General features: G+C 43.5%; 1 protein-coding gene across 2 annotated transcripts in view; it reads right to left on the bottom strand.

Moving 5' to 3' along the window:
- The window catches only part of PACRG (parkin coregulated), a 505,425-nt gene that overhangs the window by 191,558 nt on the left and 286,935 nt on the right, over nucleotides 1-26,932 (bottom strand). The gene's annotated exons all lie outside the window — the stretch shown is intronic.

Genomic DNA, 26,932 nt, shown 5'->3' with positions numbered 1-26,932 from the left:
CATCGTGTTGAAAAATGCAGCGGATTGATTTATGTTCGTATGCCCAAGGTTGCATAGTTGGCTCTAGAATACATGACTTTCAACTGAAGACCCACTAGATAAGGTCTTAGATAATAGACTATGTTTTCTAAAGTCATATTTTATTGTAAACATTTCTTTCCAAATTAAAAAGACCAAACTTTAATGAAATTCTTTTAAAGCTGGCCTTTCTCCCCTTTTTCACTTAATGTCTTTCCAAAGTTTTTTCTTTCCTTTCTTTTAAAAAACTAACAACTCAACGTGGGATGAAGATGGGAAAAAAGAATAAGTCAGAGTCAGACACACATGACTGTATCAAACAAAACCACACAAGGTTGCCCACTGTTTTCCTTCAGGATACCATCTCAATGCTCTGAGCGCTTTACGTTGGAGGCTTTTAACTCTTCCCAAAGCACAAGCCAATACAGATGCTTAGAGTAGGTATGCAAACGAATGAGAAGCCGCATCAACAGAAATGACCCTCACACAGCACCTTCTTTCCCCAAATGACCTTTTGCTTTTGTCGATGAACAGCATAAAGGATTACCAAGGAGAATGAAATGGATGTTCTGTAAAGTTCAACTCAGGAGGATGAGCTCCTCTGACTCCTCTGACCCGAGACGCGAGGTGAAATTCACAGAGTAGGTGCAGTGAAGCAGACACAGAAATGCCCCCGCCTTGCGAGGTCAGCTGGAGGTGAGAATCAGAGGAGAGGTCACCAAACCCGGGATAGGATACCGAGCAAAGTCAGGCCCCCCAACCTGCACCCCGGAGGCCCTGTAGTGGACAGAGCCGCAGCAGGCAGAGGCGTCTGATGTGTAGACAAAAGGATGAGAAGTACTTAGCAAAGATGGGAGTACTCCCTCACGCTAAGATATGAAAGTGTAGCTGAAGAAGAGAGTCTTGCCCAAGGAATTGGAAAGGAAGAAAAAAATGATACGTGAATAATGACTTACAGTTCACAGAGCGCTTTATCATATGTGAGCTTCACAACAACACAATTGTTTCGATTTTTTGATTAACAGACTGAGTCTTGGTGTGGTTAGATGAGAAGTCAACAAACCAAATTTCAGATGTTCAGTTATCCCTGAAAACATCGACTGAGTCAGGTGTGGGTAAGTGCAACCATTGTGAAATTGATAGTGACAACGCTTTCATATTATGACTCTGGAAAGGAGAGGAACGTCCCTCACAGTTCTTGGATTTAGAACAGCTTTTATTTTACTCATGGAGTCACACTTTGGCCTCAAGGACTGCTGATCAGACACCTCCTGGCACTTGGCAGAGGAAGCGAGGGGCTGGGGTCTGGTGAAGCGTGTTGTGGCTCCCACGACAAAAGGAGGAGGAGCCCAGGCCTGAGATGGTCTGGGTCTGACTCACTTCCCCACGTGATGGGAATTCTCTGAGCGCCTTCATCACCAGACTTCATATGGGATGCCACCAAGATCAGCGACTTCATCCTCTTAAGTGACAAAATATTAACTAAAATCAATGTCATTCAGAAGTTGCCATGCGGAAAAACTCATAAAAGTAAACTAGTTTGGTTGTGGAGGGAGAGAAAACAGTCAGTGCTCTGCGGTGCACACCGTGAGTGCTTAAACATGGAATAAGGGAACGTCCGCGACTCGGCTCACCTTCCAGGCCAACCTCACCACCTGGTCACGAGCCCCGTTAGCCCAGGGCATCCCTCTCTGTGATGGAAGGGCTCGACACGCTAACGGAGTCTTCAGGAGCTAAAATGCTGCACCCTGACAGAGCCACCAAAAGTGGACTTTTCGTGTGTTGAAGGTGAAGTGGCTGAGAACGGATGAAATGACCACGTCACACGTGCTTGGCTTATTCACAGAGACAGGCGTGCAGTTGAACCAAGGGAAGTTCGCTAAGACGTGGGATGATACAGCTGGTCCTGTGGAAAGGCCAGTGGAAGGTACAAGAGAGCAGAGTTCTTCCCACACGTGGTTGAGGACTAGGTCAGTCCCCACTAAAGCTTTTCCTCTCATCTATCTCTCCTGTTATTCCCTCTTGAGCCATGCAAAACACAACCTTCCCCCACTCCCCTAAAACTCTACCTTTCCTGGAAGCAACTTCAAATCACTAGTTCATTATTAGGGCTTCTCCGGTGATTGAGACAGTAAAGAATCTACCTGCAATGCAAGAGACCCAGGTTCAGTCCCTGGGTCAGGAAGACCCCCTCGAGAAGGAAATGGCAACCCACTCCAGCATTCTTGCCTGGAGAATCGCCATGGACAGAGGAACCTGGTGGGCTACAGTCCACGGGGGTCACAAAGAGTCAGACACAACTGAGCGACCAAGCCTGCACTTTGTTATTTAAAAAAGGAGTATATTACTTTTCTTCTGCCATGAATGGGAAAGCTAAGTGTCTTCAAAATGTGTCTCAGAAAGGAAGCCAGAGGCTGAACTGACACCAGAAATGGTGGACATGTGGCCTTTCAAGTAGGGAGATGTAAAATGGATGGTTCAGACTATGAGTCCCTCCCAAATAATCCTAGCATCTAAAGGTGTAAAACGAACGAACAAATGCATAAAAGGATGTTGAAATTACAATTAATATAGAAACTTCTTTGGGCCGGGGGGAAGTAATTTCGGCTTCCCTGGTAGCTCAGTTGGTAAAGAATCCACCTTCAATGCAGGAGACTCTGGTTCAATTCCTGGGTCAGAAAGATCCCCTGGAGAAGGGATAGGCTACCCACTCCAGTATTCTTGGGCTTCCCTCATGGCTCAGCTGGTAAAGAATCCGCCTGCAATTCGGGAGACCTGGGTTCGATCCCTGGGTTGGAAAGATCCACTGGAGAAGGGAAAGGCTATCCACTCCAGTATTCTGGCCTGGAGAATTCCATGGACTGTATAGTCCATGGGGGTCGCAAAGAGTCGGACACGACTGAGCGACTTGCACTTTGCACTTTCATTATCCAGAATAGGTGTGGGCTTGCAGACAGTGCTGAGTTGCCCCCAATAATCTCCCTGGAGTTTCTTCCCAACTCCAACACGCACAGTGGCAGGAAGAGCCCATTAGTTACCATTTGCAAAATGCTCCCCATTTGCACATCCCCAGGCTGTGTTGTGAATGTTTCGCCAATGTGAACTCAAAATCCTTAAAGCCGACTTGTGAGGTAACAGTAGTAACATCCTACTTGGACAGGCACGAACACGGAGGCTCAGGTAAGTGAATCAACTTGCCCACATGCCTCACCCATGTGGGGATCCGCTGGTGGCTCAAGGGGTAAAGAATCCGCCTGCAGTGCAAGAGACACGGAGATGCGGGTTCGATCCCTGGGTCGAGAAGATCCCCTGGAGGAGGCAATGGCAACCCACTCCAACATTCCCACCTGAAGAATCCCCCAGACAAAGGGGTTGCAAAAGAGTTGGACACAACTTAGCAACTAAACAACAAAAACAGCCCACGTGACCCACAAAGCCCAGCTGCCTCAGGGCCACTGAGAAGGGCAGTTGGCACTGGAGCCTGGGTGTCGGGCTGCAGGGCCGGGTCCACAACTGGTCTCCCTGTGGCCTCTTGCCCTCCCGGTTACCCAACCAGAGTGAGCCTTGCCCCAGACAGCCTCCCGCAGGGACCCAGGGCAGCCTCGCCTTGGGGAGGGGACTTCTGCCCCCAGAGGAGCCTCGGGCAGGGTCTGCGTGGACAGGACCCATGGGGACGTGCGGAGGGATGTCTCCCGTCATGGCCCCTTGCTGGCTCCGCCCTCGTAACTCAGGTTGAGCACCGCTGCTGGGTGTCCGATAGAACAAACTGGACTTTCTGAACTTTCCCAAGGAAAGGAAAGGAAAGGAAGTAAGAGTGGGTCGTTGAAAATATTGTTGTTTAGCCACTCAGTCGTGTCCAACTCTTTGTGACCCCATGGGCTGCAGCATGCCAGGCTTCCCTGCCCTTCACCATCTCCCAGAGTTTACTCAAACTCACGTCCATTGAGTCCGTGACACCATCCAGTCACCTCATCCTCTGTCGCCCCCTTCTCCTCCTGCCCTCAGTCTCTCCCAGCATCAGGGCCTTTTCCAATGAGTCGGCTCTTGGCATCCACAAAGTTGAAATTATCCACTGAAAATATCCTAAGCCTTCATCTGTTCTGTTTTTAGAGGTTTTACTGAGTTTCTTTGCAAGGGCGGCTCTCTCACACGTTTGAGAAAGAAGGGGGAGGTGGGGAGGAGAGGTTTCAGGGTTTCTCCTGAAAGAAACCCTCGTCGGAGCATCAAATCCCCGAGAGAACACAACCCTTAGAGGCCGATCGTGCACAGAACTTCTGTTACCTTATTAAGTCAAACAAGTTAGAAGCCATATGTCTCCTCAAAAATGAAACATATTTGTTTACAAACGTACCCCGTAAGTGACAAGACGTATAGAAAATAAATACGACACCCTCTGAATTTCAAAACTAGTTCTTCTTCTTGACTAAGTTAGCCAGTGAAATAGGTTAAGGTAAAATTGGCCTAAACTGAAAAAAAATATCAAATAACCATTTCTCTTTAAAGGACTCAGACAGGAGGCTCTATAAGTGACGGACAGCTGCCATGCAGTAGCCTTGTTTGTTTAAATTTTGGTCTTCAAATAGTTGCCATTAACAAAAATTAGCCACATTCTCTTGAACCATGAAGAATGGATTCTCACTTCTTCGGAGCTCTGCCACGCACTTGGATGAGGAAACTTGAAGTCAACAGCTCACAGGACAGACTGTACCGTTGGCACCATCGCCCAGGAAGCGGGTGATACGCTGCTATTTGTCCACCCTCTCATCCAAGAATCCGAAACCATCCTCCACACGTCCCCTCTAATGGGTAGGTAGGTGGCAAGTATTATTTTTCTCTTCACTGCACAGTGTATAAATACCTCGGGAGGCAGTGCACTCCTGGGAAATAATTACTGTTCTCACTGCTGTCTCCAGGAACACACGCAGAGGCGCCCTTCCAGGCCACGTAATGAGTTACTACTGACAGAGTCAATAGCAGACCCCAGGTTTTCTGTGTCCAATTGAAACATGATGTGTGTCTTAGCCTTCATCAGTGATATGGGCTGAGTTCCCTTCCCACCCACTCTTAATTTTAAGCACATAATGGCCAGCGATTCCGCACCTGTAGATTAGGACAATTAAGCATCAATGCATTGTCCTGTCTGTGGTCTAGTCTCCGTGCCGAGCTGAGCAGTTTGAATGTCTTATGATCTAATTACGGCTCCAGGTAAAGACCCTTGACTCCTTTTCACTAGATGCTTTCTCTTGAAACCTCAGAAGCTCCACTCCTTTCAGTTCAGTTCAGTTCAGTCGCTCAGTTGCATCCGACTCTTTGCAACCCCATGGACTGCAGCACGCACGCCAGGCCTCCCTGTCCATCACCAGCTCCCGGAGCTTGCTCAAACACATGTCCATCGAGTCGGTGATGCCATCCAGCCATCTCATCCTCTGTCGTCCCCTTCTCTTCCTGCGCTCAATCTTTCCCAGCATCAGGGTCTTTTCCAATGAGTCAGTTCCTCACATCAGGTGGCCAAAGGATGGAGCTTCAGCTTCAGTCCTCTACCTTTCTATTTCCTAGAGACCCTCAGCCCACCCACACTGTGCCCAGTAGGAAACCTCCTCTCCGGGGTCTCCTCCAGGCTGGAGCAGGGAGCTCCGTTACTGTCCCTGGTGGGAAGAGACCACGTCCAGAGTAGGAGCTGGGGTTAGGCTGTGACGCTGGCTCAGCAGAGGGTTTGGAGGGACCCCAGAAGGATGATTCTAGAAAGCGCTGGGTGAGTGTCCCCTGGATTCTTTCTCCTTTTACCCACGTTCTGATTTCCCCTCTTGTTCACTTGACGCTCTCTGCCTCGGCATTCTCGGACATGTCCTTCCGTGGGTGACCGGATCAAAGCTGGCGCGGTGCCCGGCTCACACCGCCTGCCCTCCCAACTCCTTCACGGCTTGCTCTCCTGGGGGTCCCACAGCACCTCGGGCCCCTCTAGCACGTGCAGACCGAGCTCGGCAGCCGCGCCACCAGCCCTTTCCTCCTCTGTTTGGAGGTGGCATCAGCACCCTCCTACCCAAGCCTTTCACAGCCATCCTGAGCCGTCCTTGCCTCTGCGCCCCTGGACTAACGGACGGTTAGCTGGGCTGACTGGTCCAGTGCCACCTCTCTGCCCTTTTCCTCCTCTCCTCTCTCGATGCCAACTGGAGTTCAGGCCTTGAGCCTCTGACCTAAATCACAGAAGCCACAACAGAAGCAAAAAACCTACTCTGGTCTGGGTTTCACAAACATTGCTTTCACAAACGTTTGTGAAGCCACAGCTGACATCTGTTTCCGGTTATCCGTGGGTCTCAGTTCCTGCTCTCTGCTTTACGACATCCCAGAGATTGTAACCAAGAGTGCCCTGCTCACAGCGACGGCTCAGGCGCCAAATTTAGAGAAGATGAACTTCCACCCCAAAGCCTTCCCCTTCCCCGCAGGAAGTTTCCCGAGTGACCTGTAGAAGTGTGCCTGTGTCTCAGGGCCGGCGGGGGTGCCTTGAGGAAGACCCCGGACATCCAGGGCATATGTCCTTCCGACGCTGGAACAGGCTGCTGTGTCTCGGGGTGTGAGCCGCTGAAGTAGCAGCTGGCTTGTAGGGTGTGGATACACCTGGTCCTGTGGGGCTTCCCTGGGGGCTCAGACAGTAAAGACTCTGCCTGCAATGCAGGAGACCCGGGTTTGACCCCTGGGTTGGGAAGATCCCCTGGAGAAGGGAACGGCAACCTACACCAGTATTCTTTCCTGGAGACTCCCAGGAACAGAGGAGCCTGGCGGGCTACAGACTCTGGTTTCGCAAAGTGTCCGACGTGACTGAAGTGACTAACACTTCCACTTTCACATCTGGCAGTGTTTACGTATTAACACCGGGGCAGACAAGGAGCTGCAACTGAGTTGGAGACACCAGTTTTGTTTCAATTCCACAGTCTCTCTTGGCTGTGGATTCAGGACTCCAGTGGATGGAAGGGTTCCTGGCCTGCTCTTTGGACCTGATTGGATCTGAGGGTTACGTGTACATGTGTGATGATTTTGCTGTAAAACTGTACCCTCACTTATGTTGTTTATGTTGATTTTCAACTCAAGTCAGTCAAATCAGATGGCTTCCTTCAGTCGTACCGAGGTGGCTTCCTCCGCCACCTGTAGTCTTTCAAACAATCCCTCGGGTTAGGGGAATTATGGACTAATGTAGACTTATGTCTTCAGCACAGTGAAAATCAGTCTCAGGATTCGTCACTCTCAGGATGCTTTTCTGATCAATTAAAAATAAATTGCCATCTACATAGCATATAAATCTTTACCTCTGGGCAATTTTAATATTAATGAGAGTATAAGATATCTCCCTGTTTTCTTCCAAGGACCAGGCTGGTTCCCTGGAAGATAAAGTGGATCATCCCCTCCACCACAGCCGGGGGCTGTCATCACAGAAGCACCCCCCCCCACCTCAATCCTGGCAATCTGAGGCCATATCTTCTTTTCCCATGAAGTTCTGAATCCTGCAGATGGTGGGCATTCATCAAACATTGATTTTTATGAGATCCAAGGTTTCTATTTATACGTGGGAGATTTGGTTGATTTACTGCTTATTCTAGCCCCTGGAGAAGGAAATGGCAACCCACTCCAGTATTCTTGCCTGGAGAATTCCATGGACAGAGAAGCCTGGTGGACTACAGTCCATGGGGTTGCAAACAGTCAGACATGACTGAGTAACTAATGCACTGCTTATTTTAATGGTTGATTAAATTCCTAAAATGTCCAAGTCACTGGGATGTTACCAACTATTAATTAAGGAAAATTTTTAATAGGTCTATGATTAATTCCCTTGAAGACCTTGACTAGCCTAGCATCATTGTCCAAGAGAAATCCTTACCTGACTTTAAAATCTAACAAGCCCCTTCCTCCCCCTTCCCATCAACTCTCTTATCCATACGACCAACCAACTGGTTTACGTTTTAACTATGTGTGTTCAGTTGTAATTAATTAGCTATGTCAGTAATGATGCAAACACAAGGGTCATTAAGAAGTAGCTTTCAACTGCTTGCTTTTTAAAATTCCTCAATGACTTTGATAATTTGATACTGGTATTACCTAAATAAGCAAACCCAAGTGAAAACCTGGATTATCAGAAAAGAAAAATTAGGGTGTTAAAAATTCACTTAAAATTCAGAATATGATTCGTTTCTGAAAATGAGTGCCCCTCAGGCATTTAAATATATGATTCAATTTGTTAAAATTTGATTTACATACTGTGTGCCAGGAACACGTTTAGTAGATAAAGTGAGGTACACCTAAGCTGCAAGCACATTCTCCAAAGAGACCTGGCTAATACAGTTAGAATACAAACAGGAAGCAAGGCTTAGCATGAAATCGCACAGATCATTTCAAAAGAGCACAGGTCCTGCATTAAAGAGTACAGAAATCACAGGAATGTTCTATAACGATGAAGCATTAAGACAGCCATCAATGCTCTGACACCAACCATAAATGTGCTTCAAAGAGGGGGTAATGGGAAAAGAAAAACAAACTCTTGAATGCACTTAATTAGGCACTTCAAACCACAGCAGAATGCTCTCTATTGGTTCTAAGCTTCGCAGTTACTGAGCTTGGAGGGGGAATGTTATTTTGCCCCAGGCAGTTCAATGCGCTGTGTGCGTGTTGTTTGCATAAACACCTCATTATGCGCATTGTTTGCATAAACACCTCATTATGCGCAAACGTGGCGGGAGCACCCCGTATTTACTTCGCCCTTATCAATAGCATCGACATCGTGTTCCTCACCCCGCAGTATGGAAATCTCATTGATTTTGCCAGTGTTTACAAGAGGATCATAAACCCCAGAGATGACTGATTTCGTCGGCTCAAGAGTGAGGTGCAGCTGGGTCACTGGGATGCGTTTCGGTGGATGAGGGAGGGGAAGTCAGGGGTGACCTGCAGGGGAACCGGGTCTTTCTGACCTCGGGTACCGGAGTACAAGGCTGTGGGCAAAGTGGGTGGCGAGAAGGGATGCGCACGGATTACTTGATGAAAAATGACGGCCACCTCTGAGGATGGAGGGGAGGGAGGCAGAGGAGAGAGGCACAGAGAGAATCGAGTCAGTGACAGAGCAGGTCCCTCAAGCGCCAGGAAGCACTCTGGCCTGACCCACTGGCGGACATGTGAGTATTTATTCTTCCCACTTACTTGCTGAAGGAAGGCACAGAGGGAGGCGTTTGGTGGCTCACGTGGGGTCATACGGCCACCAGGAAGGAGCGGGAATGGAACCCAGTTCCCCTATCAGCTACACGATGGTCCTCTCAAGAGGTTGCTTCCTTCATGTTCTTGACCTCAGTTAGCTGATCTGTGTCAGCAAGACACGTCCTCAGGGTTGATCAGCAAAGTGGTGGCTCAGAGCCAATCCAGTGCCTGCTTCCGTGGATTGCTAGAGGCATACGAACCGGACCTTGATGTTCTGTAGTCCCCTCACCCTTAGCACATAACCCATGTGCTGGTCTTCAAGAGCAGCTTGCATAGAACCACAGATAAAATCACTATGCAAAGCAAAGCTGTTTTATTTATTTATTTTTAATTAGAAATCCCTTCTTGTTTGTCTCTCAACATTCGGTGAGTTGACATATTTCTTCTTCTACAAAAAGTGTCCTTTGTCCCAAGAGCGTGTATGCTGAAGCATCAGAGTTTTGGGAAAGGGGTTGTCTAGGGAGTTGAATTGTCTCTTTTCCATGACAGCTAGTACTAAGATAATCTCATGAGACTATAAACGTAGAAATATTAAGAAAAGAAAACAACTCACTAGCACATTTGTATCCAGCACTTTTAGCCTGGTGACTATGTGTTTCTAGAATTACAGGGAGGCTTTCCAATTTGACACAGAACAAGAAATGTGAGTTTTGCTCCCAGGAGAACAAGAAAGAATTCATTATAAGAGACAAGGTATGATCCTAACACCCTAAACTAGAGCAATGACAGGAAGGGTGGCTGGAGATAGTGGGGGAAGAAATGAAGTTGCTAATGAGAGAGTAATAAAGTTGGTAAGTGCTTGCAACTTGGAGTGCAAAGGAAATAAACTACTGAAAGATTACTCCATTTGGTTTTTTAAAGAAGTTGTCTGGTAGAGAAATCTTACATACACAGTCACAGATTTTCTTCAGCAATATGAAACATGTCATGAATCCAGGTTGTTGGGCTATCCAATAAAATGCAAAACCAAGCAAAACGTCAGCATGGAACTCTGTTCAATGTTATGTGACATTGTTATGTTCAATGTTACGTGTTATGCAGGGGAGAGCAGTTTAAGGGAGAAAGGATTCATGTGTATGTATGGCTGAGTCCCTCCACTGTTGACCTGAGATTGTCACGACATTGTTAAACGGCTATACCCCAAATAGAAATGCATTTGGCTATACCCCAAACAAAATGAAAAGTTGAAAACAAACAAAAAAAGATGTTAGCATGTTTTTTGAAGTGTTGACCCAGTGTTCTGCAATGGTGATATTTTGCTTTAAGGCTAAAACAGCTCTCTAAGCCTCATCCTGAGGAGACAAGAAGCCGACATTTACTGAATTTGTGTGGACAACTTTGACCTCAAACAGTATCACTTATGCCAATGCTAGATCTCAAGTAACAGAAGACTATCAATGATGATAGACTTTTTCACATGTTGAGGAAGGAACACACAAGATTTTGATACATCTATGATACAGTATAATTTGAAATGCCAACTTGTCTGAGAAGAAAGAACCAAATTTCAACCAATGCGTTAGAATTTTGGAGGAACTGAACAGAAATTGAGCTGTTCGTCTGAGAACAGAAGAAAGATAAAGCACAGCAAATGAGTGTTGAATTGGAATGTCAATAAGAGAAAGTAAGACCATCTCTTAATATATTTTAGAATATGACAAAGTAAAAGTGTATCTTGCTCAAAATCAGTCAACAGGAGAAGAGTACCCAAGAAGAATATGCACCAATAACTCTGACAAAAGCCACGAAGTAAAGAAGGCCCTGGATACAAGGAGAGCATCTGAGTGAGAACCACAGAGCCGAGTGAAGACCGAAGTGGGAGATGTTACAGAAAGCAAGATTTTGCTTAAATATAGGGGAACAAATTTTCAGTTAAGTTCTTCAAAAATGGTGTTAGCTGCACTCTGGTGCTGGGAGGATCACGTGATTCAGGGGTGTAAGCAGAGGTCAGATGGCCGCTTGTCGAGGGGTGCACTCTTTGGAGACCCACCACAGGTGAAGCAGGGCCTTTCTGATGCAGTCCAGGAGCCTACTGTTTGTCCTCTCCATCACATTCTGTGGCCTTCCTTTCCAGCGCATCCCTGCCTGACAACTCCAGTTAAAACTGACGGTTCTATTGATACTCTTTCTGTGCATTTTCAGTGTCTCTCCATTTCTCATCATATTTTTCTTTGATTTCCAAAAAAAAAAAAAAAGAAGAAGAAAGTCCTTCTGGTTTTAGATTTTAATCTCCCTATCTACTAAAATTTTTTCTGTGCTTCTAATCCTATTCATGGTTCTCTTTCCTTTCTCTCTCTCTTCCTCTCAAACTAACTGCACGTTCAAGCTGACAACCTAGCCAGCCATCCTTTAGAAGGAATGACTTTCTCCTTGATCATTTTTAGCAACTCATCTAGCCCAAACTTATATAAAAGTGAAACCAGGGTTTTTTTTTCCCCCCTCACTCCAAGTTACAATTAATTCACATCTTTGAATGGACAAATCTTACAAACCCTTCTTTCTAAAGCACATTTCTTGCAATTGTTTTGAATCATCTCAAGTTAAGTCTTGCTGACGAGGAGGACTTCTGTGCAGAAACCAACACTGTCAGCAAAAGTGTCTTTCTACACAAAGAACAGATGACTGCACCGGAGGGACTGTACACTTCAGAACGAAATTTCTCACTTTTCAAGGCTATCCATATTGTCATGTCCAAGCGGTACTTCAGATTGCATTAATAAATTCAGCAAATGTGTATACATGCTGTGTTGACTACTTTAAAAGAATTTTAATATTTAATATGTGCTGTAAAATTTGGATTATTATATATGTTATACATCTAGTAAAACACTTGCACAAACTATATCTAAGTAAAAAATTCCATCCTATTGAAAAAATAATTTGACTCTTAGTTTTCATCCAAGATCAATGCCACTTACTATTAAAAAAAAAAATAAATCACAAGAAATAACTAATATTGAGCACTACTTTTTAAAAAAAAATTAGTAGCAAGAATGAAAGTAGAAACTTTGGAACAAGCTGCAAGTTTAAGAGTGTTTTTAGTTGAACATGGCTGGCTTGAACACTGGAAGATGAAATCAGTATATTGGAAATGACTTGTCTAACAAGCTATAAGGAGATACCTAATTAGGTGCAGTTGAAACACAATATTGGTGAAATGGGGAAAACTATAGAATTTACCACCTTTGGTTCCTCTTTCCATTTGAACAATTCTCTCAGTGCCCTTTTGCTAACTGACCAACAGCATGCAAATGACTTAATCCTTCTGCCTCCATTTCCTTATCACTTAAATCAGATTAGGGATAATTTCTTCCTTCTAGGTTTGTGTAGATTAAATGAGATGATTCAAGAAAAGTGTTTAACCGAGCATTTGGCAGCCAAAGAAAAAATAGATAACTATCAGCTATTGCTAAAAATGAAATAATACAAAAAAACTTGGGGCAAATTAAATAATCTCACTAAAAATTTTTTTAAAATAGGAATATCTACTCTAGAAATACAATTGGCAGAAAAATTTCCCTGAAATTTATATTAATGAAAGACACAGTTTAGATAAGCCATCAATTCTAAGAATGCATCAATTTATAAGGGAAGAGATTTCTAACTTTCCATAATTAATTTCACAAAGATCACAGGATCATGTCACAACATCGCATATTAGTTCATGGCATTGATAACAGGCTTCCCTGGTGGCTCAGATGGTAAAGAATCTGCCTGCAATGCAACAGACCTGGATTTGATCCCTGGGTCGGGATGACCCCTTGGGGAAGGGAATAGCAATCCACTCCAGTATTCTTGCCTGGAGAACCCTATGGACAGAGGAGCCTGGCAGGCTATAGCCCATGGGGTCGCAAAGAGTCAGATGTGACTGAGTGACTAACGCTTGATAATAGAATTCTATAAAAGCTTATCTTCCTGGTGTAAAACACTTCAGTATACCTTTTATAGAACATATCATGTTTTCAGTGACCCAATGTTGAACCATTTCTCCTGAACATTTATAGATTTATAGCATTTATAAATTTAACTATATCAATGGCCACTTTTTTTAAAAAAATCTTTTCTATTTTTAAGCGTGTTTTTTTCTTTCTGGTTGAACATTTTTTGAGCCAAACAGATCAAGTCATTGTAGCTTCAAAAGCAATAGCTAAATGCTAATAATTTTAATTGCACAATTTGAGTCAATTTTATATTATACATGCCAAGGATTTTCAACCAAGAAATTAAACAGTAATTAGAACTTATCTTTCAGTTACAATCTAAGAGTGTTATATCTTCAAATGTGTTAGACTGTATCTCACGGGGTTTTATAATGCAAATTCTTGCATTACAAATCCATCATTTAACAGGCGTACTTGGTAGATTATGCATTGGGCATGGAACTTATTTATTTAGAGAAACTTAGCTATATCAATACTAAAATCATTTATATGCTACATGATTATTACCTTGGAAAGACTTTATTTGGAATGAATTATGCTTTGTTTTCAATGTATGGGAAACTAAGAGAAATTTAACAATGCAATCGATTTTCTGATAAAAGGAGGGAGAAAATTCTAAGAAAAAGTAGGCTAGCTTTCAGAAACAAATTCATAGAAGTGCTTCTCCATAAGGCATGGGATAAGGTAGATAAATGGCATGGTTTAGGCTATTTCACAGATAGTATAAGACTTGTCCTGTGAGTTACTTTCAAAATTAGGGGAATACTGTTCTCTGTAATCTACAACTGTTCTTAAATCAAAATACTGATTTGGTAAAATAATAGTAATAATGAAGAATAAATGGCAAGAGCGATTTTTAATCTTTGTTCCTATTGTTATTTGGAAGAATTCTTGGTGGGGGGGAAAGAGACTGTGAACTCTTCCACCTAAAACAAGTGGTCTTTCCCTAAAGAATTGTATTTGAAAAACAAAAATGTTCAGCCAATTAAATTTCCTGAGAGTAAGGTTGATACTTGCTCTGTAACTTATTAAAATTTTCCAATCAATGTAATAATCACATGGAAGTCATTATTTTAGCCTTCTCTATCAAGTAATTCTGAAATAAACATCAAACATCACTGGCTAATAAAAAACAATCCAAATTTATCAAGCAAGGAAAATTTATTAAATTATGGTATCAGCTATCCATTCATTGTAGTCAATACAGTCCTTGATTCGTCATGTGTTCACTGAATTGTTTTACTTTGCCTATTATAATAGAGTTAAACTGTTCTTATGTCTATTTTATTCTACTTTTCTAGTTTCATTATAATGCTACCATTATTTTGTTCTACTTTCCTTATAAAGAACAATTGAAGTTCTATTATTTCCTTACAGCTATCAGTTCAAATTTATTATTCTGAAAAGTAGCTCTTTTTGAGATAAAAATAATATTTAGCTTACTTAGCCCACAGCTGGCTTCACAATGTTAATATCTTGACTATCAGCATTATATAGAGAGTTCAGCCATGTTCAACTCTTTGCAACCCCATGGACTGTAGCCTGCTAGGCTCCTCTGTCCATGGGATTCTCCAGGCAAGAGCACTGGAGTGGGTTGCCATGCCGGCCTCCAGGGGATCTTCCCGACCCGATATTGAACCCACTTCTCAGGTGACTCCTGTATTGGCAGGTGAAATCTTTACAACTGAGCCACCTGGGAAGTGTATGTAGAGAGCTGTTGTTGTAGTTCAGTCATTCAGTCCTGTCCAACCCTTTGCAACTTCATGGACGGCAGCATGCTAAGCTTCCCTGTCCTTCACCATCTCCCAGAACTTGCTCAAACTCATGTCCATTGAGTTGGTGATGCCATCCAACCATCTCATCCTCTGTCATCCCCTTCTCCTCCTGCCTTCTATCTTTCTCAGCATCAAGGTCTTTTCCAATGAGTCGGCTCTTTGCATCAGGTGGCCAAAGTATTGGAGCTTCAGCTTCAGCATCAGTCCTCCAGTGAATTTTCAGAGTTCATTTCTCCTAGGATTGACTGGTTTGATTTCCTTACTGTCCAAGGGATGCTCAAGAGTCTTCTCCAACTCCACAGTTTGAAAGCATCAATTCTTCTGCAGTCAGTGTTCTTTATGGTCCAGCTCTCACATCCATATATGACTTAGGGGAAAAACCATAGCTTTGACTAGATGGACCTTTGTTGGCAAAGTAATGTCTCTGCTTTTTAATACACTGTCTAGGTTTGTCATAGCTTTTCTTCCAAGGAGCAAGCTTCTTTTAATTTCATGGCTGCAGTCACCAACTGCAGAGATTTTGGAGCCCGAGAAAATAAAGTCTGCTACTGTAGAGGCACTGTATAGAAACTGAGATATATCTATTTCAATTTTTGCATCCATTAATGTATCCCCCTGCAGGATCATTGAAAAAGCAAAAGAGTTCCAGAAAAAAACATTTACTTTTGCTTTACTGACTACACCAAAGACTTTGACCATGCGGATCACAACAAACTGTGGAAAATTCTTAATGAGATGGGAATACCAGACCACCTGACCTGCCTCCTGAGAAATCTGTATGCAGGTCAAGAAGCAACAGTTAGAACTGGACATGGAACAACAGACAGGTTCGAAGTCAGGAAAGGAGTACATCAAGGCTGTTATTGTCACCCTGCTTATTTAACTATCATGCAGAGTATATCATGCAAAATGCCAGGCTGGATAAAGCACAAGCTGGAATCAAGATTGCCAGGAAAAATAACAATAACCTCAGATATGCAGATAACACCACCCTTATGGCAGAAAGCAAAGAGGAACTAAAGAACCTCTTGATGAAAGTGAAAGAAGAGAGTGAAGAAGTTGGCTTAAAACTCAACATTCAGAAAAATAAGATCATGGCATCCGGTCCCAACACTTCATGGCAAATAGACGGGGAAACAATGGAAACAGTGATAGACTTTATTTTTTTGGTCTCCAAAATCACTGCAGATGGTGACTGCAGCCATGAGATTAAAAGACGCTTGCTCCTTGGAAGAAAAGCTATGACCCCCTAGACAGCGTATTAAAAAGCAGAGGCATTACCTTGCCAATAAAGATCCGTCTAGTCAAAGCTATGGTTTTTCCAGTAGTCACGTACGGATGTGAGAGTTGAGCTATAAAGAAATTGAGTGCTGAAAAACTGATGCTTTTGAACTATGGTATCGGAGAAGACTCTTGAGAGTCCCTTGGATGGCAAGGATATCCAACCACTCCATTCTAAAGGAGATCAGTCATGAAGATTCATTGGAAGGACTGATGCTAAAGCTGAAGCTCCAATACTTCCAAAACTCACTGGAAAAGATCTTGATGCTGGGAAAGATCAAAGGCAGGAGGAGAAGAGGACGACAGAGGATGAGATGGTTGGATGGCATCATTGATGCGATAGACATGAGATTGAGGCTCCGGGAGTTGGTGATGGACAGGAAGCCTGGCGTGCTGCAGTTCATGAAGTCGCAAAGAGTCAGACACAACTGAGTGACTGAACTGAACTGAATGTATTCCCCAAAATTCCTTTGATTTTAAAAATGTGTGTGAATGTCTATGTTCATGTGGATCTGAGTTATCTAATAAAGCTATCTATTTTCATAGTTTTACAATGTACCCAGTATTCTGAAATACCGTCTTTGATCTGGCCTCTTTGCCCTTTATCATCTTGGTCCATACCCAGGAAATGGGTGGATACATTGCCCAAGAGATCAAAAGCAGGGAGAAATAAAAAAAAGAGCTTCTAACCTCTTTGTGTGTGTGCATACTCAGTTGTGTTTGACTCTTTGCAGTCAGCCAGCTTTAGAAAACAAAATATATACATTTTGAATCAAGTGAATTTAGCTTTGAATCTTGACTGCTACTGAATGACCTTAGGTGAAGCACTAAAATACTTCCATTGTTTGTAAGCTGGTCTTAATACTTGGTAGTTGTATTACTACTTAATACTTAATAATATGGTAGTTGTGAGAATTAGGTGATGTATAGGAAAATTCCAGAGAATAAATGGTATGGGATGTTCATTCCATTCACGACGATTGACTTTTCATGTTTGAGATAGCAGTTGCCTCACTTTGCAAGTTGAATTAGACTCAATATACTGCCTTAAGTCACTTTTTAAATTTTTTTGATTTTTACATTTCTGACTCAGGATGCTAATAGCATGTCATAGTTTAATTGGAAACACTTTTTCTTTCTCATGGATGCATAAAACATAAAATATTTTTAACACTTGATTACATCTTAGATTTAATGAAATACAGTTAAATGCTTCCACATTTATTTTGAAATGTGCTCTAGGGAGAAAATTCCTTCTAGAAAGATCTGGTCCTTAAGGTGATTGGACTGTGTACACTGTTTTTGCTGAAAATTGTGAGAAGAAATGCCATTGGATTAAAAAACATATATCTGAACTCCTTCTGGCAAAAAGAGTGAAGTTACCCTAGAGATTTAGTGTTTGACACTTTTAATCAGGTGAACTTGCTGCTAGCTTCCTGTGTTCAGAGTTTTTCTCAAGCTATTATTGATCACTACTCCACAAAAGAAATTGATATGAAAACATTTTCGCTTTATAATGCATATGAATTTGTGGAGAAGATTAGCAACAGCTGCTTTGATCTGACAGCATATAATAATTGTTAAAGTGGATCAATGAAGCTTCCATTTACTTTAGTACATTAAATGAAAGAAATCTGTTGCTCAAAACCCCTATTTCTGGCAAAGCAATTTACATTTTCAGAGTTATCTGGCACTCAGGTTTGGATGTAGGATCTATTTATTTTTGAGGCTTTGGCCATGGCTCATTTCGGTCATATGACCTTGGGCAAATCATTCGATCCAATTCTTAGCTTCTTCATCTGTAAGGCAACTATACCAATTCCAGAAACAATACTTCCCTGTCCTTTCTATTGCTGGCCTGTGGGAATTTTAGTTATGTGGATGGCATTACTCAGGAAATGAAATATACTGTCTGTGTCGAGCAGCATAAGTAGGACGGAGAACACCACTGTCTAACAGGCTAATCAGGTTTGGCTGGGGATGCTGTCCTTCTGTCACTGGCTAATTTTTTGAAAGACAGGTTTAACTTCTTGATTCTTCTCTCCACTTAAACATGAATCATCAAACTATTAGATAATGTGATTCAACTCTGAGATAACGCGAAGGCCTTTAAACTCTGTGTCCTGCCACCCTCTCCAAGTTTTGCACATCCACAGTCTTCTCTGAATTTATCGTGGGAGGATAGAACTGTGCTGACTTTGTGAAAACTTTAGGAAGTAAGATCAATTCTGTGTCCTCTTGAACACATGCCTCAAGGTTCCAGTCATGGCCACCTGGACATCAGCTTTTGGGTGACTGAATCCAGAGACATGGTTCTAAAGCTGTCCCCCATGATTTCTGTCCTCTTGCTAGTCAACCAAACTCTAGTCTAAGTACTGTTGTTGTAGGACAGACTTTGACCTTAAAATAAGATTATCCAAGATTATCTGCACGGGCCCTCAAAAGCAACAGAAGGCGGCAGATGAGATGTGAGAGGGCTGGTCAGAGAGATCAGAAGTGTGAGAAAGGCTTTCTGGTTTTGAAGATGAAAGGGGTCATGAACCAGGGCAGGTGGGCAGCCTCTAGATGTTGACAGCTACCCAGGGTTGTCAGCCAGCCAAGACATGGGGATTTTAGTCATACAACAACCTTGAACTGATTTTTACCAGGAAGTAGATCCTTCTCTAGAACTTCTATAATGAAAGCAGGGTGGCTGACACCTTGATTTCAGCCCTATTAGATTCTGATCATATTATTTATGTCCATTGGCTCTACACCCTTAAAACATTCAATATCACCACAATGATGACCTACAAGACCTTCTAGAAAGAAAGTGAAAGTCGCTCAGTCATGTCTGACTCTTTGCGACCCCATGGACTATACAGTCCATGGAATTCTCTAGGCCAGAATAATGGAACGGGTAGCCTTTCGCTTCTCCAGGGGATCTTCCCAACCTAGAAATCAAACCCAGGTCTCCCACATTGCAGGTGGATTCTTTACCAGCTGGATTAAAAGGGAAGCTCAAGTATATTGGAATAGGTAGCCTATCCCCTCTCCAAGGCATCTTCCTGACCCAGGAATCGAACCAGGGTCTCCTACATTGCAGGCAGATTCTTTACCAACTGAGCTATCAGGGAAGTCCCTGATATCAAGTGACCTCTTGCCACTTCTAGACCTTCTAGAGCTAACACCAAAAAAAAGACGCCTTTTTCATCACAGGGGGCTGGATTGCAAAAGTAGGAAGTCAAGAGATACCTGAAGTAACAGACAAGTTTGGCCTTGGAGCACAGAATGAAGCAGGGCAAAGGCTGACAGAGTTTTGCCAAGAGAATGCACTGGTCACAGCAAACACCCTCTTCCAACAACACAAGAGAAGACTACACATGGACATTACTGGATGGTCAATACCAAAATCAGATTGATTATATTCTTTGCAGATGAAGATGGAGAAGCTCTATACAGTCAGCAAAAACAAGACCTGGAGTTGACTGTGGCTCAGATCATGAACTCCTTATTGCCAAATTCAGACTTAAATTGAAGAAAGTAGGGAAAACCACTAAACCATTTGGATATGACCTAAATCAAATCCCTTATGATTATACAGTGGAAGTGACAAATAGATTCAAAGGATTAGATCTGATTGACAGGGTGCCTGAAAAACTATGGACGGAGGTTCGTGACACTGTGCAGGAGTCAGCAATCAACACCATCCCCAAGAAAAAGAAATGCAAAAAGGCAAAAATGGTCATCTGAGGAGGCCTTGCAAGTAGCTGAGAAAAGAAGAGAAGCTAAAGGCAAAGAAGAAAAGGAAAGATATATCCATCTGAATGCAGAGTTCCAAAGAATAACAAGGAGAGATAAGAAAGCCTTCCTCAGTGATCAGTGCAAAGAAATAAAGGAAAACAATAGAATGGGAAAGACTAGAGACCTCTTCAAGAAAATTAGAGATACCAAGGGAACATTTCATGCAAAGATGGGCACAATAAAGGACAGAAATGGTATGGACTTAACAGAAGCAGAAGATATTAAGAAGAGGTAACAAGAATACACAGAAGAACTATACAAAAAAAATCTTAATGACCCAGATAGCCACGACGGTATGATCACTCACCTAGAGCCAGACATCCTGGAATGTGAAGTCAAGTGGGCCTTAGGAAGCATCGCTATGAACAAAGCTAGTGGAGGTGATGGAATTCCAGCTGAGCTATTTCAAACCCTAAAAGATGATGCTGTGAAAGTGCTGCTCTCAATATGCCAGCAAATTTGGGAAACTAAGCAGTGGCCACAGGACTGGAGAAGGTCAGTTTTCATTCCAATCCCAAAGAAAGGCAATGCCAAAGAAAGTTCAAACTACTGCACAATTGCACTCTTCTCACACACTAGCAAAGTAATGCTCAAAATTCTCCAAGCCAGGTTTCAACAGTCTGTGAACCGAGAACTTCCAGATGTTAAAGCTGGATTTAGAAAAGGCAGAGGAACCAGAGATCAAGTTGCCAACACCCGTTGGATCATAAAAAAAGCAAGAGAGTTCCAGAAAAACATCTATTTCTGCTTTATTGACTATGCCAAAGCCTTTGACTGTGTGGATCACAACAGACTGTGGAAAATTCTTATAGAGATGGGAATACCAGATCACCTTACCTGCCTCCTGAGAAAGCTGTATGCAGTCAAGAAGCAACAGTTAGAACTGGACATGGAACAACCGACTGGTTCCAAACTGGGAAAGGAGTACATCAAGGCTGTATATCGTCACCTGGCTTATTTAACTTATACACAGAGTACATCATGCAAAATGCCGGGCTGGGTGAAGCACAAGCTGGAATCAAGATTGCCGGGAGAAATATCAATAACCTCAGATATGCAGATGACACCACTCATGGCAGAAAGCAAAGAGGAACTAAAGAGCCTCTTGATGAAAGTGAATGAGCAGAGTGAAAAAGTTGGCTTAAAACTCAAAATTAAAAAAAAACTAAGATCATGGCATCTGGTGCCATCACTTCATGGCAAATAGATGGGGAAACAATGGAAACAGTGACAGACTTTTTTTTCTTGGGCTCCAAAATCACTGCAGATGGTGACTGTAGCCATTAAATTGAAAGACACTTGCTCCTTGGAAGAAAAGCTATGATAAACTTAGACAGCATATTAAAAAGGAGAGACATTACTTTTCTGACAAAGATCCATCTAGTCAAAGCTATGGTTTTCCCAGTAGTCATGAATGGATGTGAGAGCTGGACCATTAAAAAAAGCTGAGTGCTGAAGAATTGACGCTTTTAAACTATGGTGCCTAGAGAAGTTCTTCTCCAACTATGGTGTTGGAGAAGACTCTTAAGAGTCCCTTGGACTGCAAGGAGATCCAACCAGTCCATCCTAAAGGAAATCAATCATGAATATTCATCAGAAGGACGGATGCTGAAGCTGAAACATCAATACTTTGGCCACCTGACGTGAAGAATGGACTCACTGGTAAAGGTCCTGATGCTGGGAAACATTGAAGGCAGGAGGAGAAGGGGACGACATGGGTTGAAATGGTTGGATGGTATCACCGACTCAGTGGACATGAATTTGAGCAAGTTGCAGGAGTTGGTGATGGACAGGGAAGCCTGGCATGATGCTGTCCATGGGGTCACAAAGAGTTGGACATGACTGAGTATCTGAACTGAACTGATTGTGTATACAGTTAAATTTGTGGCAGTTTGTTATGGTCACAAGAGTAAATGAATACCCTATCCATCTATCTACTTATCCATCTATTTAGTAAATATTTATTGAATTAAAAACTCCCAGGAACTGATGATGAGGCAATGACAAAGAGATTAAAGTTCTTGTCTTCATGGAATTTGTATTTTAGTGACTATATCCAGACATTTAAAAAGACCCTAGAGCTTCTAGTTTATCCCTGTTTGATTCTCTAGGCCAATTAGATTAGAATAAGTCTAGACCTATGAAGCATTTCTGACATTGGAGAATGCTCTAGATGACACATTGTCCCCCATGGTCTATGTCTTATGCCTTTGGATGGACTCTCAAATCGACTTGGTTAATAGTTTCAGGTCTAATAGCCTCAGATGCTCTTTGGATGAGTTTATAAACACAGTACACATATTATAAAGTAGTTCTTGGCAAAGATTTAGCAGAAAATATGTGTAAAGGAGCACTTAACAAAGATTCAGCAAACTTTGGTCCTAGAAATTCTAAGAGACAGCTGATTAACAATATTTAGTGACTCCAGTTGACAACACTGTCTTACATATTTGAAAGTTGCTAACACCACCATAGATCTTAAAAGTTCTCATCACAAGGAAAACAAATTTGTAATGATGTAAGGTGACGGGGGCTAACTCACCTTCATGTGGTAATTATTTCGGAATACATACATCTATCAAATCATTATGGTTTGCAATTAAACTTATACTATGTGTCAATGACATCTCAATAAAGTTGGAAATCAAAACAAACCAAATCACAATATGTGAAGGATCTCCCCAGGAATGGAAAAGTGGAACCAGGTTGAGGAGGCGGATTTCCCCACTCTTCTACAAGAAGATGATGGTCATGGTGGTAAATTTGCACCTTTCTTATATATAGCTCACTGTTTCATTTGCTCAGAAAATACATTAAATCTAAGCAGCACTCTTCTTTCCACTGAAGAGTCTCAACAAGTCTCCCATCAAATCTAGGATTTTCCTGTCCCACATTTGTGCCCTGACCTCAGGGTCAATTACCAAAGAGTATAGAAGAGGTTGGGGTGTGGTGTATGGTCATAAGGGAGCTCCAGTTTGCTTTCTTCTGAGGGTGGAAACCTCCTTCACTACTCAGGTCTCCTGCAGAGGCGTGTCTTGATTCAGACACAGGGCAAGGCTGCAAAGGTGTCTGATGCATTTGGTAAATGGGAAATGGCTGCAAGACAGCACACTTTCAGTCTTTCAAGGATTTCTAGGAGAGGGGGGCAGCAGAGGATGAGGTGGTTAGAGAGCATGACCAACTCAATGGACATGAATTAGAGCAAACTCTGGGAGACAGTAGAGGACAGAGGAGCCTGGCGTGCTGCAACTCATGGGGCCACAAAGAGATGGACACGACTTAGGGAATGAACAACAGCAACAACAGAGGAGGATTTGCTGTGCTGGCACATGGTAAACACTCGATTTCTTATTCAATGAATCGATGAATAATGTACTGTGGGTCCTCTCTTTGGCATCTTCCAAATAACTGGTAAAAAACACACTGCTCTCGGTGGCTCCTGGTGTTAAGTCTGCTGCATTCGTCTTCCTGGAGGTACTGAGACCAGCCTTGGGGGAAGAGAAAGCAGGCCCGGTGCACCAGAGCAAGCAGTGGACAGCTCGGCAGGTGTGTAAGAAAAGAAGCATGTGAGCAGATTTTTACAGGCTTGTCATCACACCCTTCCCCTTTTTACATTGTTGCCTAAAACCCTAACAGAAATTTTAAAAAATTTTGGTTGGTCATCACAAAAATATAAACATTGCACAGCTTCCCTTGAATATCATCATTCTATATTCACAGTTTATAAGAAACTTTGAAAGGGCTTCCCTGACAGCTTGGTTGGTTAAAAAAAAAAAAAAAAAAAACCTGCCTGCAATGCAGGAGACCCTGGTTTGATTCCTGTGTTGGGAAGAGCTGCTGAAGAAGGGATAGGCTACCCACTCCAGTATTTGGGCTTACCTGGTGGCAAAGACGGTAAAGCGTCTGCCTGCAATGTGGGAGACCTGGGTTCCATCCCTGGGTGGGGAAGATCCCCTGGAGAAGGAAATGGCAACCCACTCCAGTACTCTTGCCTGGGAAATTCCATGGACGGAGGAGCCTGGTAGGATACAGTCCACGAGATCGCAAAGAGTTGGACACGACTGAGTGACTTCACTTGAAAGGATAACACATCTTCTAGACAGACCTACATCTCGCCACCTGGTTAAACGGTTATTTATGATATTTACAAGAAAGCAATACCCTCACACAGAAACATAGATGATATTCAATGATTTCCATTAGAAGAACTTACAAACTCCTCAAAACCTTTATGTGTATAAATACTCAACCAGGCTGGAGGTAGAAACAGAGCTTGAAATAGTGGGAGAATTACTGTGCAATAATCTTGCTAGTATGGCCCAATTATATTATTGCTTTTAAAATTTAAATATTGTATCATTAATTAGTTTTTTTTAGTTTGTGATAAAGATAACTTCAAGGCTCGAGAAATAAATTTTAAGAAAAAAATATTGGATTCATCTGGGGGAAGTAGAGGCAGAGCTGGAATAGTTTTGCAAAATCTAAAAGTCACTGAAAGGGGCGTCATTTTTTTGTTCACCGCCATCTCAAAATGGGTATAAATAGGCTCACAAAAAGCTGATATTAAAGTACTGTGTTTTGGGGGGAGAAAAGTAAACTGATCTTGGAAGGATCCAAACAGAACTGAACTCCTAATAATACTGCCATCATTACTTTTTTCTTTATTACTTGGAACATTAATTCAAGATGTATATGAGAGCATAATACAGAAAGCAGGCAAGCAAAGCAATATCAATAATATTTGCAGTTTTTCTAAGAAAATGTGTCTATTGTATTTTTCAATTCCTCCTTCATTGATGGTTAAGCTGATGCTGACTATACACATTCCTCCTTGCTGTCAATGTGAAAAATATAGATTTTTTAAAGGAGGACGATAAAAATGGAAAGCTTATTTCCTGCTAGGCGGAAAATTCCTCCTACAGGTTCGTGTTTGGTTCGAGTAAACCGGAGTCAGCGCGGCGTGGAGCCGAGCTGGGCATCGTGGGGCCAGCGCTTGGCCGGCGGCAGGACCGAGGGCTTTCAGGGGACCCGTCCACGACTGGACAGTTGAGGCTGTTAAAGAGAGGCCGCGTGCGGCGAGAGGGCTGCGATTTCTTTGAAGGCGGCTGTGGCTGTGCTCCGTGGAACCCCACCCCGCTGGAAGGAAGGGCCCTGGGTGCCCCCAGCAGTGGGCAACATGAAGATGAGAAGTGAACGGAGCCCGAGCCCGAGAAGCAGGACCATGGGGGGGCTGGGCTCCCGGAATTTCCCGGGCCCTGGGGTAAGTGAGCATCTTTTCCAAGATGGAGGGAGTGATGCTATGGGGTCTTTTCTGCCCTGGATGACAGGCTTCCGGAAGGGCAGAGGGACCAGAGCTCTAGAACTGGAGGTGAATGCGGGGCATGAGAACCGCGCTCGGGGTGGGGGGACCGGCTCAGGGCGCGCCGGTCAGTAGGAGGCTCCCTGTCCTCGCGGCCCCCCGCCCCCCACCCCACGGCCCTGACAGCCCTGTGCCGTGAGACCTGGGGAGCCAGGGTTCCGGGGGTTTGGGAGGGGGCGACATACGAGGCGGAGAAACAGAGGCGAAGCCTTTCCCCACTGCCAGCTTCCAGTCCGGAGCAAACCCCAGCTGGGAGAGGGGAGAATGCTTGAGGGTAGAGGAAGTTTCCTGTTTTGATCAGTTCTGTTAAAAGAAGGGACTCCAAGCACTAGAATTTCGAGTGTGACTCAAACTGCCCAAGGAACCTCTGAGTGAGTGGAATAACAAGGCCCTGCTGAGTTTTATGCAGTCTCAGGGCAAGGCTCCCCCACTGAAGGAAGCTTATTTATTTTTTTGTCTCCAACCCGCTTTTAAATTTGCCTTTTAATAATGTCATGAATAAAGAATATTCAGTGCAACAATTACACTGGTGACATCCTTATTTTTCTCTGCAGTGCCCACATAGAGACCCCTAAAAAGCCTTTTTTTTTTGGCGCTCCTGAAAGATTTTCATATAAAGGAAAATGAGAATGAGACCTTAATTATCTGCAAATCCAGAACAGGTGATATTTTAGATGATTTAAAAAGTACAAAGTATGATCCGGCCGAATATAGGAGCCTCCTAAAATTAAAGCTTTAGAAATCATTATATGCTTTCTTGGTCAGATTAAGTAAAACTTTCTGTTGCATAAACAGAAAAGAACACTTTTTCCTTTTTTTTTCCTCTTTGGGTTAGTATTTGCATGCTTGATCACTGGGGGTCCATCGTGAGCTTTTGTATACATTCAAGCATATTACACAGATATCCGCAGGCATATCTCAAAGGCCTTAGCTGAACTGGTGGAATCTCCTGCTCACGAAGGTGCCAGTGAGCAGTGGGTGTCTAAGGATTGGGAACCAGGTGGCATCAGATCACTTGGGCTGTAGGTCTTGTGGAGTGCTCAGAGGGGGCCTGATGGCTAAGAAACACACTGCAGACAGGGCTTAGCTGGCAGCTTAACAAGTGGCCGGTTGTCCCCACTCTCTCCCTGCCTCTGGGCAGGCCAGCAAATAGAACCCACCCAGCCAGAGAGAGGTCAGGAAGACCTCCAGAGGAGGACTCTGCTCTCCAGGTCAGAGCGGGATCGGGGAAGTTTCCTGGGAGGCCGCTGTTTCCTGAGAGTCTTTGGCCTGGGTTGAGGATGGTCTCTCGCGGTCAAGGACCAGGGTGTGGGCCACGTGGCCCATTTGAGTGAGCAGGCGCTGGGGCAGGGATGGCCCCTCAGTTCCAGCCCCCATGTCAAGTCTTTCCACACAACCTGCAGCCCTTTTAGGTCACTCAGTCACTCAGTCGTGTCTGAGTCTCGGCGACCCCATGGACTGCAGCACACCAGGCTTCCCTGTGCATCACCGTCTCCCAGAGTTTGCACAAACTGGTGTCCACTGAGTCCATGATGCCATCC

The sequence above is a fragment of the Cervus elaphus genome, chromosome 26 (genome assembly GCF_910594005.1).
Source record: "Cervus elaphus chromosome 26, mCerEla1.1, whole genome shotgun sequence".
Taxonomy (NCBI): Eukaryota; Metazoa; Chordata; class Mammalia; order Artiodactyla; family Cervidae; genus Cervus; species Cervus elaphus.
Note: the sequence above shows the minus strand (reverse complement) of the source record. Positions and strands in the feature narration are given on the sequence as shown.